Raw genomic sequence first — 15,585 nt, 5'->3', positions numbered from 1 at the left:
GAAAATTCATCCTTCTGTACTTGAGCCCATCATGCCCTTTTTGGCCTTTAGTCATCATCCTCCAAAATGTATGTCTTGCTATACCATGTACGAGTCTGCATGATGAGTAACTGCATACCATTCATCACCCAACAGGTTCACAGGCCACGCAGAGAGTGGAACCCGGACTAAGTATATCAGAGTCAATGAGGTATGCTACTAAGAGCACTGAGGTCTCGACACCAACCACTAAAACCCCAACCACCACCCCTGCACTCCTCAGTCATGGCACGTGCCAGAACAAACCTGGAAAGACAGGATCTACACAAACACTCCTGCACTGCCTCTGATGCAGCACTGCCACCTGAAGCCACCACATCTGACCCTGCTGCTGATGCAGAAGCCTATCTGATGGCATCTTCATAAGCCTACATGACCCGGTGAAAACCAGTTATCTGTGAAACTGCAAACCACTCTGCAGGACACTTCTTCTACCGCCTGGTTGGTTCAATGCCCCATCAGGACACAGACTCAGGAAATTATGCTGATGGCATTGGACCAGTGGAAGCCAGTGGTAAGGGGGTTGGTAGCTATGTGACACCCCAGTCCTTTCTGCACTCCTGACACCTTTGCATTGTAACTCACTACTATCCGGCACGTCTGAAAAAAATATGAACAAGTTACAAATAATACAAAACAATGCCCTCCGGTCTGGACTTGACATTGGCATGCACCACCACATCTCAAAGGCCAGAAGGTCTGCCCATTAGCTCCTGGTTAAAGACAGAATCAACTTCAAGATCATTTCCATTGCCCACCGCTACTTGTCCAGCAATGCTCCTTCTTACCTTTCTCAGAAATTCAAATAACCCCCCTTATCAGGGCCCTTAAAAACGGGCCAGAAGCAACATCTCATCAAACCCAGATTTAATTGCAAAAGGCCGGGGGATCCAGCTTCCCTGTCCATGCCTCTGTCCTCTGTAACAACAGCCCTCCCCACCTGCAAGAAGAACCATCCTACAATGTCTTTTGCAAAAAAATCAATCAAAACACATCTCTTCAACAAAGTGGTCCCCATTTGCCCTGTTTTTCCCTCCTTTCTATCGGCAAATTTGTTTTCTGCTACACTGTAACTGGCGCCTAGATGCCTGTGGGCTTTGCACGCTTGTATACATGTTTAAATTAATAAATATCGAAGTGAAATAATCTGGAAGTACAACTACTGTCACCCTTAAATAAAACTCAGTGCATGGCAGCCCCTGTCGTAAGTCCCAGTGCTCTGCACAATGCACACAAGTTGAGCAATCCGCCATGCTGAAATGCTCACATAAATGAGACTGCTGTACAGAAGAGACTCATGTTAGATATAAGGGAGATGGGAGGGTAGGGGTGTTGTTTGGCTTGCAAAGGAGAGTCACATATAAACAAGAAAAAGGTGGAGCACAGTTATCTTTCAGTGGGTGTGGAAGATTCACTATGTGTCTATATACTATCCTGTGAGTAATGTCCAATTCAGCATAAAAAAAAAAACAATAAATTCCTCTCACATGAAACTTCCATCCACGCCTTCATCAAGATTAATTTGTGGCATCTAGTGGTCCCTGTCGTGGTTATCATAACCCTCCTTTTTGAGTGCCATATTGCCATCCGGTGGCATGGGAACACATTTCCTAATGCACAAGTTATGCAGCATAGCACAAAAGACAAATAGTTCGCCCAATTTGTCTAGCTTGTACATTATGGCACCTCCTGTCCTATGGAGACACTGGAACTATCCCTTCAGCTGGCCAAAGGCTTGCACTATGGAGAGCCTTGTTCTAATGTGTGCCTCATTCTATGCCACATCTTGTACTGCCCGTGGGTCCTGGACAGGTTTCATGAGCCACAGGAGCTCAGGGTAGCCAGGGTCATCTGCAAAGGGAATGGGGATAGGCATTGATTGTGGAACAATTCGCATGGGTACCAAGTAGCCATTGCATTGTGGTCTAAATTCTGAGTAATGTACGTACGCAAATTAGACTTTATCCCAAAATGATGTTATTCCTCATGGAATGAGGGGGTAATGATTGATGTCCCTGGGGAATCCTCCATTTTTAACATCACTGAACCACCACCATGGATAACAGACAAATGCTCTAAATGAATTGCTAATGGACATGTAATATCTAGATATTCAAGACTAGACACTCATGTTTGTGCTCTGATATGCTTTTAAATTCTTTATAATATTCATGTGCACTTTGTGATTGTTATCATGCACTTAGAAAATGGTGTTTATGGGGTGTGAGCCTTCAAGTCATTGTGCTACTCAGAGGTGTAATGTCATCTTGAACAGGAGAACTGTGCTGTGACTTGTCTAGGTATAGTTTCACTCGGCAATGTGTTTTTTGTAGTTCACTCTTTGTAGAATTGCGATTATGAATTGCTGTCAAGCACTGACATTGGTTTCACAGTCTTTGCAGGTGGGGTAGTGCTTCTTATGTGTTGTATAAGAGAGCAGGTCCTTCATGCATAGGGCTGTGTCAGGCCATTCATTATATTATCACAACAGTGACCCCGTATGGTTCTCACTTGAGAACCCTTCATGTGTTGTTTGCCTATGCTTGCACTTACACACATCCAGGTCTACTGCTCAATGAAAGTTGCAATGTATGCCAGTAGTTTATTGTTGTCTAGGATCATGCCATCATGGGTGGAAACTGGTAAGCAGCCACGACAGTGGGCCATGGTGAGGTCTGCATCACCAGTCATCTGCATGTTTAGGGCATGTTGTTGTGTTGTTTTCTGTTTTGACACACATCCACTAATGCCTTTAAGGGCAACAATGTTACATACATACAGTGCAGAGCTATGATGACATTAGAAACGTGACAGCTACATGGAGCCATGGCTTTGTTGCATTTACCTGTGCAGGGGGTGGACAGGGAGATGTGCTGGGGTACATGCTGCATGAGTACATCCAGCACTTGGAAAGCACCATTGGAAGGATAAGCGGCGAAATGGCATGCATCATTCGCACAGCGTGCTGGAACATGCCTGTGGTACAAGCTTCAGCAGTGGTGAAATAGGTGCACTTATCTTGGGCCTGCTTTGTAGATCAGCCTGCATCAGAGCGAGTAGCTCAGATACATTCTTCCTGTTAAGGCGGTCAAGTGTTATTGGTTGCTTGCTTGTCAGTCAGTACCCAGGGTGATGGCCTGACCCTGGGAATGGCACTCTACCAGAAGCACACATTTGGTGCAGATTCCTTTCAAGGTCTCTGTGATGCTGCTATGCATTGCTTTTGTAAATTAATGTGCAGCATAGAGTCCAGGGGCTTGGGATTTGCTATTGTTAGTAGCTGCACGGCGTTGAGAAGTGTGTGTGGTAAGGGTTTGGCAATGTGCACGCTAGAAGTGCTAATTGGGTGCCTCTGTGCCCTTATTTCCATCACCTGGATTTACTTAACTCCATCTTCTGGGCATTTCTGGTGGAATTAGTGCTTATAATGGGCAGTACAACATGTTTGTTTCTGGCGCAAATTCCTCCATTGGAATTATCCAGGTGTTGATTGATAATTCTGCCAGTGCGAATACCTTCAGGGCCTAAACTATTGGAGGAATTACCATTTTCATTAACCCTTGTTTGGTGGAATAGTAAAAGTGGGAGTCATCCCATTATGCCACATTTTGCCCTTACCGCCAGATTCGTAATGAGGCCCAAAATCTTTAAAAAAAGCACTGCCACAATCTTGAAATCATTGCTTTCCCTCTTCTCTCAATGTCCAACAATCATAAGCCATGCCACCGAAGAAAGTTCCAATACAGCTATTCGTCCTCATGTTTTCATCATTTCTTGCTGCTTCCACTTCCAAAATGTATTTATAAATGTAACTTTTAGATGTACATATGTGGGGTTACCCATGGTGGGGATAGACACCACTGAGAGCTGCTTGAGCGCTATAGAAAGCAAATGTTTCTTAATGATGTTTTTTCCTGCTGTGGTAACATTCCTTTAATGTCCCATACATCATAGCACTGCTGACCTTAGTCTCTGGGCACAGCAGAGTTTCAGAGTCTAGATATTGCTCTCTTCATGCTGCAAGGAGCTTTGCTTTGATACCTTGGTGTTCTTTGTGGTCCTTCGGTTTGTTTGTTTGTTTGTTTATAATATTGTAATGCGCGCCAAACCCTTGGGTAGCTGGGCGCAACAGGTACAAGGATACTTAAGCCTCAGTTACACAATGGAAAAAAGTACAGTACAGGCAATAGGACAATACAGTTAGGTACGGTGATGTGGTGCAGTAGGTTGCATACATAGGCAGGTACATAGGTGTATATGGCGGAGTCTCCAGGGATCACATGTCATTAGCACGCAGCCAGTTTAGAGTATTGCGCCTAAAGCTGTAGAAGAAATGGTTGGTTCGAGTGCTAGGGGTAGAGCATTCCAGGATTGCGCGGCTTTCACCAGGAAGCTACTACCTCCACTTTGGCTGCTCTGGGCGGGCCATTCTCTCTGCAAGGCATGGCGGTGCTGCATTGTTAAGGCATTTGAATGTGAGTGAGACTGTTTTAAGTAGTATCCTGTTGCTTATCTTTAGCCAGTGGTGATCTCTTCTGTTATTGGATATGTGTTCTCTGTTAGGTATATTAAGGGCCGTTCTGAGGGCGTTGTTTTGTAATGTTTGTATTTTGTCAAGGATGTATTTGTTAGCTCCTAGGTATAGGGTGTTGCAGTAATCTAATTTTGACAATATTAGGGCATTGGCAAGGGTGATGCAGCTGGCTTTAGTTAGAAATGTTCTGCAGGCCCTGATAAGCTTGCAGCTGTAAGCGTTAGAAGATGCCATGGAGTTAACCTGTTTCCTTAGGGTAAGAGTGGAGTTGAGGTAGAAACCTAGGGTTATTACCTCTTTAACTACTTTGATTGTGTTGCCGTCTATACTGAATGCAGAGTAATTGGAATTCAGTTTTTTTTAAGTTGGCATCAGAACCAAGAATCAGGATCTCAGTTTTATCGTCATTCAGGCAGAGACCATGAGAGGCTATCCATGCCTGAATGAGGAGGTATATTTTTTTTACCAAGGCCGTGTTCTCATCAAAATTGCCCGAAAGGGGAATGAGGATCTGGGTGTCATCTGCATAATTTGTGTAGATAACACCCAGTCTGCCCAATTTGTCAAATAGTGGCTTGGTAAATATGTTATACATGGTGGGCGAGACGCATGATACGGTAATTGGTCTGGATTGGGTCTGCTGATGCAGACAGGGAGAAGACTCTCATCATTCTATTTTCTAGAAAGGACTGGACCCAGGCTATTGCATTTGTCGAGAAATGGGCTGCCGATGCCAGGTGTTTGCATAAAACTGCATGGTCCACCAAGTCGAAGGCCGCCGACAGATCGAGGAGGAGTAGCATGGCCGTTTTACCTTTCTCCTTGAGCTAGACAATTTGGGTTTTTAGGTTGATTTATGCCATTTTGGTGCCATGTTGTGGCCTGAATCCGGATTGGCTGGAGCCCAATAGGTGATTTGTTTCAAGGACGTTCTGCATTTGCAAATATGCCACTCTGTCATTTATTTTGAGGAGAAAGTGTACTGTGGTGATGGTCTGTAATTAGTAGGGATGGAGGGTTCTAGGGTTTGTTTCTTAAGCAGTGGTAGAAACCAGGACTCTTTTAAGTTACTTGGGACTGAATTGGTCTTAAAGGAGGCATTGATAAGCTTTGAGATGCAGGGCGCTAGGTCTCTAGCGGCATCATAATTATTTTAGCGGGGCAGGTGTCGCCCTGACAGTTACAAGGTTTCAGAGATAAGATAATCTTCTGAGTTTCCCGGATGGAGATTTTAGTGAAGCTGAATGGTACTGTGGTGCTGGTGTTTTCATTGGGGGTTGTGGGTTGCGTCTCGGCGGAGAGCAAGGAGGCTTTTCTGTTAGCAATTTTTATTTGGAGTGACGTTATTTTGTTGGCCAAGGCATTCTGAATGCTGGTGCACCATTGTTTATCCTTAGGTGCATTATCTAAAGGGGCAATAGGGAATTCCAATTTGCGGAGGATCACAAAGAGTTCCTTGGTATTGGAGCCGGCCTTAGATATTCTTTAATTGAAAAGATCTTTTTTTGGTACGAATTATTTCTTTTTTGTAGTTGTTGGACAAGTGCTTTAGTTGCGTTTTGTTTCCCTCTAATGGTGTGCGTCTCCATAAGGCTTGTAGTCTTTTTTGGAGTCTCAGTTCTTTACGGTGGGGTGTAAACCAGGCATTGAGGTGGACCTTTTGTTGACTTTTGCACAACTTAGCTGGCGCAATGATATCTAGGGCCTTAGTCATGGTGTTGTTGAAAACCTCGACAAGGAGGTTGGGTTCCTAGTTACTTGGTAGGTAATTAAGAGATGGAAGGAGATGAGGTAGTAATATAACTGCCGTTATGTTTTTTCTGCATCTGGTTGGGAGTGGTGGTGCCAAAACTAAGACTTTAGGTGTTTGTTTGTCGATTGTTAAGGAGAAGTCAATAAGGTGGTGGTCAGTCCATGGTTGCAGGGATATTTTAGTGATGGATGTCGTGCAGTTCATGTCTGCTACCCAGTCAACAGTCCTACCTTTGAAATGGGTAGGGCGAGGACTTTTTGGGTAAGTCCATGATCTGACAGGATGGTTGCTATTGACTGAGTATGTTTGTCCCCTGGATCGTTAAATCCCAGGTTGAAGTTGCCCAATATTAATATCTATGATGAGTCTTTAGTGCTGTTAACCAGGAGACTAGATAAATCCTCCTCAAAGGTGCTAATGGGTCCTGGAGGTCTATATAGAAGGTAGATGGTTAAGGTACAGCAACTGGATATGGGTAGTTTGGTCGTGAGCATTTCACAGGATTTAAGTGGTGGAGGAGTCAGAAGTCTTATGGCGAGGTTAGTTTTTGCAATAATGGCAAAACCGCCCCCTCTAGCATTGGGTCTGTCTACGCTGAGCATCTGATAATTGTCTGTATTATCTTTATTAAGCATAGTTCCTCTGATTTTCACTAATTGTGAGATTGGGGATTTCTTGTTGAGAGATAGTTTCTGAAAAGGACAAGCAAATGGCCAATTGACGGAGTAGATTAGTTACTTTCTCTCACATATTAGTTTATCAGGCTGGTTAGCACACAATCCGTAGCAATGTCAAACCAGCCATTAGGAATACTATGGCTTCTATGGAAGTCAACTTCTGGGACTCAATACTGTTAAACAAGGCTTGTTGGAAAGACCTTGTGAGGGAGAGAGTGGTGTTGGGATTAACAACATGTAGATTTTGTTGTTACATCGGTAGGTGGTGCATAAACAGCGACATTTGGATGCCAGAGTGGAATGCGACTTTATTTTTCTCGATATGCCTAGTAATCCCAGGGCTTTGGCTTCGTCGAAATCCCCTTTTACTGGGTGGGTTCTCTTGTGGAGGAGACACACAGTATCTGCATAAGAGAGTTTCATTTGCAGCTCTGGATTTGCTGCCAGGTGGACATTTCTTTAATCCTTCAAGGACATATGCTGATTGCCCCCAGGCCCTCCTTCAGCAATGAGCTCAGGCCCCAACATTGCTTGCAATAACCCCTTTCTGGCAGTCTCAGGTATGGGATTCATTAATCCTACACCTGGGTATTGCCAGTCCAGGTGCTCTGGTGTCTTTTGACGACATTCTCAAGGACCCTTCAGGAGAGTGACATTGTTGATTAAGTGCATGTACCTCTCATGACTTGGCTGATATATGTGAGAGATGGGCACCCCAGGGCATTTCACAGTCAGCTTCCTTGCTCTCAAATGTTTTGAGACCACTAGGAGCCTTAGAATCTACAAGTCAGCTTGGTCCGCTTCTTTTTGCTGGTGTTCACAGGGAGACTTGGATCCATGTCAGGTATCTGTGCTAATGGTAGTTATTTTGCTGCCTTAATTATCCAAGCGTTTGAAGTATCAGACCCTTGACTTGCATCATTCAGCTATTTCAGCGAACCATTACTTGGTGGATAATTTTACAGTGGTGAGCATTATCTAGTCTGTTAGTCTTAAAAATAGGTTGTATCAAGTCACCTCCCACACCTCAGTAGTCCTATTGTTGTTCGAAAGGTAGCCAGCTAATTAACACCTGCCTTTAAAACAATTGCTGGCAAATATAGTCACATTGATGTGCATAGCGGCATTTCAAAGGATTTCAGAGGTCCATCCTTTGGAACTCAGCAATAAAGTGTTCAACCCCCTCATTGTTTCCCTTTATTTGTAAGGATAAACAAAGACACCTTCCAAGTTAATTGATTTTCCTTCTTTCCCAAATAATCTGCAAGTATTTGCTGGTTAATGTTTGCAGCAGGAAGAAAGTGTGTGAGCATGAGCCAAAGGAGAACAACAACCTCGTTTTGTTTAGTGTAAAATGCATTAGAACTCTATCTTTGTTTGACTAAACTCAGTGGTCATGTTACAGAAAATCTGCATATGTTCAAGTACAATATTCATTCTTTTTTTTATTTATTTGTATATGGTTCTGCCCTGAACCTTTACAAAAGAAGAATATCAACAAAAGAAATTACAAATATACATCACATCAGAACCAATAGAAAAGAGGCTAACAACCTAAATAGAAGAACATGTTTTCACAATACATAAATCAATCTAAAAATAAGCTAAAATGTCACCATTTAAAGTTACCAGTCCAAAGAACATTATTCCATTATTTTACAGAGTTTTAGAACCCAAACTACCAAAGCTGTTATAGCAACATTATATCCAGAAACCAGATAATCCTAAAAATACTCTGCTGTGATCCCTTCCTCACGAGACACAAATCTCCCAAACAGCATCTTTCGAGTTGGCCATGTTCTCTCGCACTCCATCAATAAATGCCTTAATGTTTGGTTTGATTGAGTGTCACAGACATTACACAGTTTTAAAGCTTTATCTCCTTGTTGACGTCTTGCCAACACTTCACCACTTTGCTTCAGATTTCCCCTGATCCTAAGGAAATCATTCCGTACTGCCTTGTCAGGAAACTTCAAAAGGTAGTTTGATAGGCAGCCAAGTTTTTTTATTTCCAAGAGAAACAGGTTTACCCATGTTGACTCCCTTACCTTTGCGACTGTTTCTATCCAGTCGCAAATTTCAAGCTTTTGTTTGACCTTTAATGGATTTGTTATAAGGATATCAACCTCTACGTCTACTTTCTCCAACATTACCCTCACTCTTCCCTCTAGATCAAACGGCATGGGGGACTTTGATTGTTCCAGATGGCATCTAATCTCTCCATATAACGAAGAGCTCTTTCCAGCAATGACCTCCCGATAGAGTGAAACCAGCTTCCAGTTTGCCAAGCATTCTAATGATTTAAGGCCGAGCTAAAATCTGATGCTCCATCCCAGGGTACAGGAAAGGAGACGCAGGATCTTCTTCGAGATTCGTCCCTCCACTGCACTCCATTCTGAAGACCAAGGAAGGGGCTCTGCCTCCAAACCGTAAAGAGTTACAGAGACCGCTTTTGCTAGATAGATTTTTGTCAGCGGTATAACTGAAAACGTACAGTATTTGGCTTTTAGTTCAAGCCTTTGTGAAGCCATCTGTGAGGTTTTTATAGCCACATCTGCTTCCACTTCATGGCGAACTGGAGAGGCATAGATGTTATAGCCTAAATACTTCACCTCCTCGACCCTTTGAATAAATTGGGCCCCAAGAAACCAGTTTGAAAAGTGTATCTTCTTCTGCAGGTGTTTGAAGACTACAATTCTTGATTTGAGGGCGTTAATGGTGAAATCATGTAGTTCTGAAATTCACCTAGCTTTGACAAAAGTTGCTGCAGACCGATGGCTGTTCTGTCCAACAAGACAATGTTGTCTGCATAGGCCAGCAGATGGAACCTCTTTCCATTTATCTCTGGGCTGGCCAGTGCAGACAACTCCAAAAAGATACCTAGGTCTGCTAAAAAGAGGTTGAAAAATAACAGAGCTCCAAGACAACCCTGCTGACCCTCCTCTCCACCTTAATGGACTCTGACAAATGTCCCTGTTCATTCAGCCTAACTCTTATAGAAGTGTCTGGATGCATTTCAACCAGAATGGGTAGCAACGAATCTGGCATACCCCAGGCTCTTAAGTTTGTTCCAAAGCAAGGTTTTATGAACCTGATCAAATACAATATTCATTCAATTTGCACCTGGAAAAACGTTGTCCTACTGCAAACGCATATCGTTGTGGTGCAATTTTATATCCAGACATTTTTTACCACAGTGCAAATTCCGTGCAAACTTCCACTGTATTGGTGCACATTTTCCAAAATGAGTGACAAAGGCATACTTGTAAAGGATGTAGCTGAACCAATAATGTACCCCCCTCAGGTTTCAATAATGAAAATGCATGTGTACTGTGTGGATTTAATAAGATATTTCCAATTCACATCTGTTCGATCAACTCATTAAAAAGAATAGTACATTCATGCCATATGATTAACACCCCGGGGTGCAGCCAATCAGGTTCTGCGGATCGTGTGCTGAAATCTCTGTTCTCAGCCTGCATTCCATGGAACCCGCATGCTGCCTCCTGCGCCACCGGCCGCCATCTTGTCTCACCCTTTCCCTTTTTTTCAAAAATGTAACCCACCCCTCAACCGGCGCCAAATCAGCTCACCAGCTTCTCCGGTTGCAGCCACCATAGAAATGGAAGAGGGGCTCCACATGGAGCCCCGCCTTCTATAACCATGATAGCATCTTGGCACAGTATTTTCTTTCAATGAATGGGACGACGTGCGCGGCCCGTTCTTAGAACGAAAATACTTTTTTTAACCCCTGCAACGTTACCGCTTTTGTAACCCGGGTACTAATAGCGTTAACACCTCTTTCCAAGGGTTGGAGCGGGGGGGTTAACATGCAGGGGCCCTTGACGTTACCCCCGTTCCAGCACTTGGAATGATGTGTTAACGTTATAGTGTGTTGTTAACAGTAAAATCAAGTGGTATTTTTGCCAGTAGCCACCCTGCACAAAAAGAGACTTCGGAGGTGTTTTCGTTCACTTTTCATGTAAAAATAAGGCCATGAAGCACATAAGGCAGGGAATCATTGCCCCTCCTTCTGAATCCCGTTAGCAGTAAGAAGCTACCATCATGCTTCCTCAGCTCGTCAGTGGCTGTCTGTTACGCAAATCCCTACCAGATATCTGCTCACTACCTCCCCGCCCCCTGCCATATTACCCTCCTCAGCAACCACTTTCCACCTTCTGCCTCTCACACACACTCTGCTGCTCTCACTGCATGAAGCTCCCCTTCTGCTACAATGGCCACCATAGAAATAGAAAAGGCACTACAAGTAGTTCCCTTCTCCCTGTTCCCTCATGGCTATTTTTCTTTTTTAAATGTGTACTTAGGAGCATTCACAGCCCGTTTAAAACATGCTATTAGCACCAGGTACAGCAGGTCGGTGTAGTGACAGCCCTAACCTTCCAAGTGGGGAGCTTTATCACCTGATAATGGCAATTGGGCCTGCATCAAGACCTAAAACGTGGGCCACCACGGCTATTACCAGAGGCGTTGCTAGGGGGGGGCTAAGGGGGCTATATCCCCTGGTCTTTTGGTTGTAGCCCCGGATAGAATCTCAGGAGCTACAGCCAAAAGGCTAGCTAGCCCCCAGTCCCGACAGTTCCGACATTAGCGTAGCCCCAGGTCTTTTTCAGACCTAGCAACACCCCTGGCTATTACCAAGGGGCAGTGCACCCCCGTCCCCCCCCCGCACCTCTCACCCATAGGGTTATTGCAAAATTCGCAAGAACATACATACATGTATATGTGTATGATTACTAATGCAGAATAATGTGTTGGAACATCGAAATAAACTGTGCAAGAAGCAGGTACATATTAACAACAGTAGAATATTGTTTTCACGCTGCGACACATAACTCCACACTTATTTCCAGTTTCCCATATAAGCAGCCCCTTCATTGTACACATACCTAAATCATTTGTATACATTTGACATGCTCCTAAGTGCATTGCGGTTTGAGCATCTCCAATAGACACGTTGCATTCGGTAGGTTTTGGGCCGGTGCGATGCAGTTTGGCACCAACATTGCACTGGTGCAATGTTCAGCCCCAAACAAGTTCTACACTGGGGCCATTTCCGCATCGGTGAAACATTGCATTTCTCTGATGCAAAGTTGAGAGAAAGGGGCAGAGCCCAGAGCTGCCTCATATCTTTCCATGATAATTGAGCAGCCATAGAGTGTGCCAGCGGAGGTGCCACTGCGCATGTATTGGTCGTTGCATATGTCAATGCATTGTTGTTGCAAGGAAAGCAACAAAAATACTGCGTGTAAGGCAAGGATGGAATAAAAAGCAGTTGATTGTAAACCCGGCAACAGAAAACCAATAATTGAATCGAGTTCCTTTTGTATGAGAGCAGCGCTTCCTGGCAGCTGTATGAGCCAAGAAAACGTGTTCATCGAGCTGACCTCTAAACGTCTGGACGCCTATAGATGCATTAGTTGTACAATGAAGCAAGAGCTAAAACTTATACAGCTCATACATGAAAAAAACATAAGTACTACTTAATGTTACAGTAAGAAGAGCGCACACGAACACACATTTTTCACAGACAAGCCCCGCCTGCCCACCATGCTTTCACTCACCGAAAATGGATGCGCGCAGCAGTCGCTTCGGCGTCCGGAAAGATTCTGACTTCAAAGCAGCTGGTGTAGTAGACTGCACAACTTTATATAGCATCGTAAGATCCTGTTTGGCAATGGCCCCGGTTATACATGGTGCACTTAACTCCCAGCCAAAGAACCAAGAACAGAACACCAGAAACAACGTGTTCAAAAATGTTATAGATCTGTTTATACTAAAGGGTGTCGCTTTTTGTCAGTTTGGACGTAATCCCACTAAAGATTATTTTTACGGTTCGTTTCTGTTGATTGCAAAAGTTATCACTTTCTGTTTCTTCGGGCCGAGGCTCAAGGCACTACACTTCTAAACAGCTAATGTTGCTCAACATTCATGGACAAGTTAACAGGAAAGCCACTGAATAAAAACAAGATCGTTTGCCACTTATTAAAAAACAGAACGTTTTGAAAGCGTGTATTTGCAAAGCTTTGACGTTTTTATCCTGGCCCCTATCTGCTACCCACTGACCAAATTTGACAAAAGTGTAAAAAAGGTGAAACATGTACTAATTAAAAACACAGGTTTCAGGCCTACTGCCATTCATTTTCCCATAGAGAAAAAGTGCATCGATTTCTCTACCTGGCAGCAGTAGTGAGAAAACCACTGAACGGATTAGGACCAAATGAGAAACAATTTGTGCAAAAAGTGCCACAGACGTGACTTTTGCTGTTTTGGGCTAAATCTGTCAAGTAATTTTTAAGAAATAGTTGATGGACAATGGGGTGCCCCTTCTAACTAAAAACTGCTATATATCTACCGCGGTGCTTTGCAGCAGAGAGGTTGGGCGGTTTTTCAGAAATGAAAAAACACAACTTTTTTTTGCATGAACTGAGCTATTCCGGGGGCAATATGGAGGACAAGTAAACATGAAAGCATGTTCAAAATGTTATTTTGAGAAGGAAAAGGGTTGTATTCACATCAAGCTAGAGTTGGGAGGTGGCAAGAGGAAAACATGTGAAGTGGGGATAGGCTTGACAGGCTGTTTGGTGTAGAAGCTGTTTGGCTTATCAGAGGAATCCTGGGGGAATCTCACAAGAGGACTGCAGTAACATCACAAGACACACTCAGGAAATAAACTTTGTCAAGTGAGTGAAAACACAATGGATGCAAGTGGGGGTGGGGGCGAATAGAAAAGAGGAGGGGGAAACATGGTGAATTCCTGTGTGGACGGTGAAGCCTTTTTAATGTTTAAGCATTATCTGATTATTTAATTTAATTTAATGTATAATGTTATAGTTTTAAAATAAAACTTTACACATATACAGTTATTCAAATACTAAAATATCAACAGTAATTCATACATTCATACAGATATCCCTTTGATAAATAGCATAATAATATCAAATACATCAAATATCAAATATAACAAATATATGTATATATAACAATGTAATAAGGTTTAAGATACGAAGGATGAAAGTAAAAATAAAAAATAATTTCATGTACTTAGGCGCCAGAATGATAATAAAACTGCTATCAATACCCTTCCAAGTACACACGCTCCATAGCGTGCGTATGCCGTATCTATAATTTTTTCTGATTAGAGCGGGAATGTCATACTCAGGGATGATTACCAGGAAATTATCACAGGAGCAGAAAGAGGGGTGGGGGTTCACTTGCAAAGTCATTTAAACATGCACAGGTTACATTCACTAGGCAGGGGGTGATGGGTCTTTGGGAACAATTGGTGCAACGTTTCTGATGGACAGAGCACCACAAGTAATAGAAAATGCAGGCGGTTTTGGCCAGTGGACCCTGAGACCATTGACCATGGCTAGTGGGCCACTTGAAACGGCCAAAGGGTATTGGATCCTTTGGTCCCTATGTGATTTGGCATTGGCCAGTGGCCTTCCTTCTTTTAAAATCATTGGTGCCACTGGCCATGATCACAGGCCATGGATTATGGGCCCCATAGAAATTGTAGTATAAAAAGAGCCTTTCAATTCAGTGGGGATGTGGTTGTGCTAATACATTAAACCCTGAAGTGACTTCATTAACAAGGATAGTATTTCATTTATAGTAAATGTGGTCAACAAATTACCTTTAGGGAGCCAAGACAGCCAAAGTCAATTGCACACAATCTATAGTTCTGATGCACTTCTTAGATACAGCCTTTCACAAAGTTAATTAGTTCAGGAAAATCAATGAAGGAACACAAGCTGTTAGTCCTCTGCAAGGGTAGTTGAAGTCAACTATCAAGTGAGAAAGCATGACTTAATGCTAGAAGGTAAGTACCCTGAACCCAAAAAGTATCTCTGGTTTAAAGAAAGTGGACCGGCTGGATTCTGTTGTGCTACAGCCAAGCAGACCCTCATTTCTGACTCTCATTCATGGGGACAAGAGGGAGGATGTCTGGAGGGCTCCTACGGCAGTACTCGGGGAAGGCTTCAGCAGCTATGGGTTTTCTTCGATGGAGAGGCTCTTTGCGGTTTCAGCGCTTCGCAAACAGTACTGATACTGTACGAATATCTCCAGTTGGACTTTCCTTGCTCCCTCGGGCCTGGACTCTGGTGAGGGGACTCTGGATTGGGTTTCCCTGCTTGTAGAGTGCCCTTAGGAGGCCCCTGGAGTTTTTGACCGAACTTGTTCTGTGGCAGATGTTGCACTCGGTTAAGGACACTTGACCCCTTGCATTGGGCTTCTGCAGCACTAGAGAGGCACAGCAAGTCGGGTATTGTGCCCAAGTGGAGTTCATCTCAGGGTTAGTTGGTCCCACTAACCCAAATGAAGAAGTCATCCCGCCTAGAGCTTCTCTGTCGATTGAAAAAGGAGGTCAGCATGGCAGCAAGGCTTCACCAGGCAAGTCAAGGTCCAGGAGGTTGCAGCAGGCTTCTCTTCACAATTTCATTTTTGGATGTTTCTTCCTGTGGTTGACTCTGCCTCTAGTCCCAAAACCCTCTCGTTCTATGCGAGTTTCCCATTCATTCACAGTCTACACTGTTGCTTACACAGCAAGGTGGCGGTCC

The 15,585-nt window shown here is 43.6% G+C and overlaps 1 protein-coding gene across 1 annotated transcript in view; it reads right to left on the bottom strand.

The window, feature by feature from the left end:
- The window catches only part of LOC138452576 (cysteine-rich secretory protein 3-like), an 876,534-nt gene extending 863,887 nt beyond the window's left edge, over nt 1-12,647 (bottom strand). Inside the window, exon 1 of the mRNA XM_069605005.1 lies at nt 12,586-12,647. The gene's annotated coding sequence lies outside the window, so the exon portion shown is untranslated. The remainder of the gene's footprint in view (nt 1-12,585) is intronic.
- Nucleotides 12,648-15,585: the final 2,938 nt, after the last annotated feature.

The sequence above is a fragment of the Ambystoma mexicanum genome, chromosome 4p (assembly GCF_040938575.1).
Source record: "Ambystoma mexicanum isolate Mex_15411 chromosome 4p, UKY_AmexF1_1, whole genome shotgun sequence".
Taxonomy (NCBI): Eukaryota; Metazoa; Chordata; class Amphibia; order Caudata; family Ambystomatidae; genus Ambystoma; species Ambystoma mexicanum.
This window is presented reverse-complemented; position numbering and strand designations above follow the sequence as displayed.